Source organism: Pyxicephalus adspersus, chromosome 6 (genome assembly GCF_032062135.1).
Source record: "Pyxicephalus adspersus chromosome 6, UCB_Pads_2.0, whole genome shotgun sequence".
In the NCBI taxonomy this organism is placed as follows: Eukaryota; Metazoa; Chordata; class Amphibia; order Anura; family Pyxicephalidae; genus Pyxicephalus; species Pyxicephalus adspersus.
The window spans coordinates 30,210,887-30,217,814 of record NC_092863.1 but is presented as its reverse complement, the minus strand read 5'-3'; the positions used below and the strand labels follow the sequence as shown (position 1 = coordinate 30,217,814).

Below are 6,928 nucleotides of genomic sequence, written 5' to 3'. Positions count from 1 at the left end.
TATGGAATCTAGGAATGCTGGAATATGGAATACTAGATTGTAAGCTCTTCGGGGCAGGGTCCTCTCCTCCTATATCACTCTCTGTATTAGTCTGTCATTTGCAATCCCTATTTAATGTACAGCGCTGCGTAATATGTTGGTGCTATATAAATCCTGTTTAATAATAATAATAATATTATTAATGATGTCATAGAGATAAAAGCTCATATTCATAGTTCTCTACTCACTTTCAGCATATTGTCCCTGCACTATGGTACATATAATACTCTCTTTATATTTTATCTGTATTTTTCCTCCATAATTAATGTATCTAAATTACATTCGGTATACAAATTAAAAACTTACCGTGATCAATTGTGAATATGTAGCTATGAAAGTATCTTGTCAAGGAAGCGCATACTACCCAAAATTTCAGCTAATTTCAAAAATGCTTTTGAGTAGACGTTAATTTTAAACTGCGAACCAGGATTTAAAAGCATCTTAGTAATATTTAGCTTGTATTGTTTACTTTCTGTTGCCAATATATTTTTATAGTTTCATGGACATTACTGAAATCAAAAGTTTATAGTTTGGAGCAGATTAAAGTCTTTATCAGAGAAGATTAAGTATTACAGTTGCTTCTTTAAAAGAAACAAAGTAACAAAAAAAAAACATCTATTTTTTCTCCATAAATGAATAGTGTTCCACATACAGTATGTTATATGTTCATGTTAGGCTGGTGTAATTTTTGCTTTTACAGAAAAAGTTATTTTTTATTGTTTAAGTAGGAAAGTGATTTATAAATCAATGGAAATGAGCCAATCAGTAAATATTGGCATCTAAAAGATGCAATGCCACATCCCGATTGGTTGAATCAATATTCATATTTTGTGCAGAGAAACGGGACTTTTTAGGTATAAAGTAAACATAAACAATAAATATTTTAATAGTAAACAATTTTAAAACCACAATAAAAAATTTTGCACGATTGTACAGCATAAACAATATCACAAAAAAGTATTATCATCACCAAGTCTTTTCCTAAACGCTGAAAAGGGATCTCTTGGCTGACATGTGGTCTCTTAATTGTAGTATTCTACATCAACGCATTTCGAGACTATAAAACTGCTTCTTCAGGATGAATCAAAAGATTTAGAGACCTACGATTTACAAACATGATATATAATCAACAACATATATAATACTTCCAATTGTAAACAATGTATAAGATATCAGTTTTACAAATTATTTTACAAATTATGACATTATACTCACTACTATGCAACACTGATAACCAAAATGCAATAGACTACTTTATCCAGTTGAAAATTGGATCCCAACACAGAGTGGACAGCGATGATAGCAGCAGATTGGACAAGAGCAGCAGATGTGATTGAGGTGCCTATTAGATGAAAAAATGGATATTGAGAACTATTTCCCTAAGGTGCAATACAACTAATAGGTAGTTGGTTGAATACTGAACTATTAGTCAACCACAGTAAGGTCATATCGTTATAATAATACTTCTGCTTAACCAGTATCACTTCATAGCGCTAGCTTTCCTCAGAGTAATAGACATTCCAATATATCCCATGACTGTAAGTAGAATCTTTTAACATGGCCATAGTTTGAAAGAAAATGGTATTCATATGTATTTGGGCAGTACAACATCTAACTATCAGGTATAGACTCAAAAACAAACATATATAAGGGCCAAGAAAAAAATAATAATTGCCAATTACAGCAGCAGGTATATATCAATGCTTGCCAGTTGGATATAGCCATAAATAAAAGCCAAGGAAACATAATTGCCAATTTAAACAACAGGTATATCTCAATGCTTACCAGTTAATTCAAGATGGAAATAAAAGCACTAGAAATCTCCATGGGTAATGCTTTGTTCATAAACCAGTATCCTATCCTGTATCCTATCCTAAACCAGTATCCTATCCTAAACCAGCTTCCACAGACTCACCTCTCTTATAAGGGAGCCGCCTCTGCAATCACAACTTGACGCAAGGCGGGGCCACACCCCCTAACCCAAGGATTTGTAGAATAGCCAGGTCCTCCACTGCAACAACTACAAAGCCTAACTGTGGATTAGCCAGTAAAATAACAGGAACACACTTTTTCATAACTAAACTCAAACTGACCACTCTTTCTGTAAGCAATTCCGATGTTAAAAAAAATGATTCCTAGTTCGGCCCCTCCTTCTCAGCCTTAGTGCTGCTAAATAGGGGTGATCATTGCTGATATAAAATGAATGAATTTGTGTTCTTTCACTAATGTCATTTAAAAAAACATTTAGGGCTTTGTTAACACTACAACACCCATATGTATTAATAAATTGGGGCACCTCGACTTGAGCTATGTTAGCCAGCCCATACAATACGAATGAGTTGCATAGTACAAAAAACAGTGCAAACACACACTTTTATTTTACACACTGTGGTGTGTTGCAGTGTGTTTCAGTGCAAGTGAGCTGTGCAGCTGCATTTTTAATGGAACTTCAACACACTAATGCATGTATGATGCATCTGTGTTTTTTTTTTTGCCTGGAATTAGTCTCGCCCAAGGTACAGCTTTAATAGTAATGCTTTGGAGATATTACACTGTTCACATTGTGTCATCTAAGGTTATCCAATAGCAGATATTTGAGGTTGCATATATGTGTACATATGTTTTAAATTTAATTCTGTTTACTTTTAAGATAACTTAGAACATTTAAGCGGTGGAATGCACGCCTTAGTTTTGCTTTCTGGGATGTCTTCCAACTGAGAGTTGGTAATATTATATAGACTATAGAAGATATATAATATATTATAGAAGATATTATATATATATATATATATATATATATATAGAAGATTTCTAATGTGCATTGCAATTTAAACACTACCTTTCAGAGATGTTCACTTTGCTTCTGAGGAAGTGGGGTTTGGACCATGACCTTCCGCTATCAGTCTGCTCATTCTGTCAGTACACTGGTGTAAGACTGGGGCTGCCTGGGCAAGTCTGCAAATCTAAGGACTTTCTATTCTTTTTTCCCCCTAAATATCAACCCTTTAGTGCTAGTCTACAGATCAATATAACTCAGGTATCTGTGTTTTTTTCTATATTTGAAATTATGGGATGCTGTGGAGTAGTACATTATACTTAAAAATGTTAGTGCTATTGTTAGTGTTCCTTTGTTTTACCTTAAAGTTTGCTAGATCACCCAGGTTCCCCCATGATAATCTATCTGCTCAAGTATTGGCGAGCCTTATTAACCAGGCCTATTGCTGGGAATACCTCACTACTATATAATAATAAGTCAAACATAATGCCAACAAAATGTGTAATATTTCTGCAGAAGTAATAATTTATTATACTTTTATTAATTAATATTTATTATATTTATATGTGTGTGCTTTTAAATAGCAATGTATAAATCAATTGTCTTTGAATTCCAGGGACTATTTAGTTATAGTAACTTCAGTATGGAGATGTATCTAACCAGCCTGTTCCTTTCCTACATTTCATTTTAATTGCCTCCTGACAATAAACCATTTACTTAAATAAGCACTTCAGGTCAAAACTCAGAGCAAAGTCTTCTATCAGTGATGGAGACTGAATATTGATCTGGAGAGTATTCTTATATTTGACATTCAGAAATATATTGTACATGGACTTGGAAACGCCATCATATTTATTCTAATTGAAGCAGTGCTATATTCTATCCGGTTCTGCCGATTTGCTTCATGTTTTTTAATGGTTTACCAGCCTGTTTATAATTAGAATCTATATTGTAACATGGTTTGTGTGCAGTCTTGCAAAGCACATCATTTTTGTTCTGTCCCTGACCCTTTTGTGTGTTTTCATACAAATAACATGAATTGATTTTATTTTTCATTAGCTTGAGCGATAAGAGTTTTTTGCCTCCTACAAGAGCTTTTAGAGGCGAGGCAGTGAACATTCCTCTGGTAAAGATGTAAATGTCAAGTACTGTCAGTTCTGCATTGTTTTTATTGTTCATCTATGGGTGTACTGCAGTATACCACTACACATATGATGGTATAATTGATGATTAGTTGTCCCTGTAGCTTTTATTCTAAGACAAAAAATTTCACTGAAAACATTGGGTGGTCCAATGCTTAATGCATACACTCCATGCTAAAAGGTAATAAAGGCTTATGCTTACTTCTGAAGTGCAGCTTCAGAGATAGTTGTTTGGATACATTTTCAGATCCTATAAGAGACCTTGTATAAAAACATGAAATGCTATATACTTGCATTCTATTCTTAGAAATAAGGATAACACATACTTTGATTGGTTGATAACAGGCAAGTACTTTAAATACACCAGTCAACGTATCTTAAATAAACACAAACATGCAAGAGTATATTGCTTTTGCTTAAAGTGTACCTAAACTCAGAATTTTCACTTTACATAAAAGGGTAGACAACCTGGCATGCTCAGTAAGTAAGTTTTTTCCCAATTTTAGTGTGTGAGATCGAGTGACATAAGAAGAAGAATGAGGAAGAAGAGAAGATGGCGGCATCTGGTGCTCCCTCTGCGTTGCGCCAAAGATGGATACTAAGACAACAGGACCCAATGGAAGAAACCTCCCCATGGACAGACTGATCTGCGGGATTGAAGGTAAGTGTGATTTTATTTTTTTGGGTTTACTTCCGCTTTAATGTATCCATTCTGTTGTTTTTCCAACTAAGTAACACACCATCTAATTTGCAGAGATTTTGAAAGGGGTGAGTATGAAAATATAATGGTGGGTCTTGAACCTGCAGCAAAATTTCTGCAAGGGAATATGCAAGAGATTATGATTTATTGAATTGAACTTTACAAATAATAGTAATAAAATGTAGAGTTAAATAACCTATAGCAGCATAGAACCTGGGGGATCCAGCAAACTTAGAATAGATTTCTTATACTCATTTGCAATTTTTTAGCAAATGTACCTAATCCTGGACTAGAAACATTTCGGGCTTGCTGGGTCACTCGGGTTATCCCATGATAGTCTATTTTCTCTAGTCTTAGACAGCGTTAATAAATCATGCCCAATATATTTTTTTTTAAAATTACTTATTAGAGTTTTGTGGTAATTTCACCGATGTCAGTCCTACAGGTAGTTTTAAATCCTGAACTCAGTAAATAAATTTGCTAGTTTTCATAATTAAAAAATATGTGAAGTTGTGTTTTTAAGCCTGAAAATGCCCTCCTATTCCTTGTTTGTAACTTTTAGTCTGGCCTTGAACATTTGAATATTACCATAATATGAACATATTCTTATCATACAGTAAATGAGCTTTAAAACAAGCTTTCATCTCTTTGAAGCTCTCTTTGTAGCTGGAGGAGCTGTGCAGTAGATCAATCCTTACATTTCTCAGGAAAAGCACTTCATGCACTTTTTTACAGCAAATGTTTTAAGGAATGTTTATTGGACCAGTTTTCTGGGATGAAATGTTATAGGCAACAATTATACATTCTTAATTACAGGTGTTAATGTTATAATTGCATTCTGGAATTAAAAAAGTTTGGTGCAGATTGGAAATAGTATGACCAAAATTAGAGTGTTTCATTTGGGTTTGATATGCATGCAATAGAAAGCTTAAAAAACATATATGCCTTAAAACGGCATATTTGTTTTGTGTATTCTGAATTAGAGCTTCATAAAAAGAGTTATTTTGTAAATGTTGTAGTTCTCCCTATGGAGTAAAAGAAAATTTAAGTTCCATGACAAAAAGAAGTGTGAAGGAAAACCCTGAAAGATTAAACTGCTAGTCTTGCACAATTTGTTGTCATATGTTCCTGTCCCAATGCAATTCTATGCTAGGAAAAACAGTTGGTAATATTTGACAGACTCAGCCTAGCTGATATTTCTTGTCTACATAAATTACTTTTATTTATTGGGTGGTGTTGGCCTGCCATATGTTTTTATTAGTATGTTATTTGAAGTATTGCCAAAGACTTCATGGGAATCGTGTCAGACAGAAATTACATAACATATGACATTATTTATAAAATATTCGTGTAAGCTTTAGTATTTCAAACCATAAAAAGACACTAACATAACATATTTTAGACAGCTGCTTTCCTAATGATTCTCTTGAGACAAGGAGGTGATAATCTTGCCATGCATCACATCTCTTTTGCCTAACTTAGCATGAAATTCCATAGAAAAATGGCATTGAATTCAGTTTATACCCTTGCCGACCATTAAGTAAATATTTACTCTGCTTCCTTTCCTGGCATCTCTTAGAACACAGGTCCAACTGGTGGGTAAAGACTCTTATCCTGGCAAAATTTAAAGCTACTCTGTCTTTGAAGAAAAAAATTACAACAAATAGAGGAACACTTACCAGGTAGGTGCCAATTTGTTGAATCTTTGCTCTGTTGCATAGGAGTTGGTGGGATGAACTGGCATACCTGGTGATCCTGGTAGGTTCTTCCTGTTGTTGGGTGATAACACTCTGTCCCTGCCTCCCACATGTGCCCTTAGCTGAGGCTATGTGACTGTACCGACACACTCTGCAGACATGGTCTATCCTTGCCATTATCTGAAAGCCAGTTTGATATGCAGCCAACGCTAAGGCTACATACACATGTGCACAATTATGTTCATTTCCAGCAACAGTGACAGATAAACAAACAAGCGCTGTTATTGTATGCAGAGAGGAACAGGGAGGATAAGCGGGAGGATCCCCACTGTGCTTTTCTTCCTTGACTTGTAAAGCAGTCATTCCCCCTTCAACCACCCTGATAGATTCATGAACAACGTTGGGCAACTTCTGTACACATGTCAGATTCTTGACCGAGACGAGCACCACCATTTATATTGGGAGCGAGAATCATCTGACAAGTGTACATAGCCTAAGTGGATGCAGACAGTAGTTGCAAAGAGGGTGGGGGAGATATGAAAACAGAATAAAAGAAGTGAAAATCTCCTTGCCT

General features: G+C 34.8%; 1 long non-coding RNA gene across 2 annotated transcripts in view; it reads right to left on the bottom strand.

Annotated features, from left to right (window-relative positions):
* Positions 1 to 926: 926 nt before the first annotated feature.
* Positions 927 to 6,928, bottom strand: part of LOC140332509 (uncharacterized) — an 8,587-nt gene continuing 2,585 nt past the window's right edge. The window contains exons 1-4 of one of the 2 annotated variants that reach the window (XR_011921149.1): positions 6,337 to 6,716; positions 4,160 to 4,218; positions 1,255 to 1,381; positions 927 to 1,139 (exon numbers count right to left, since the gene is read on the bottom strand). This is a non-coding gene — a long non-coding RNA (uncharacterized lncRNA). Of the gene's footprint in view, positions 1,140 to 1,254; positions 1,382 to 4,159; positions 4,219 to 6,336; positions 6,717 to 6,928 lie in introns of those variants that run through there. The other variant, XR_011921150.1, reaches the window with a different exon arrangement.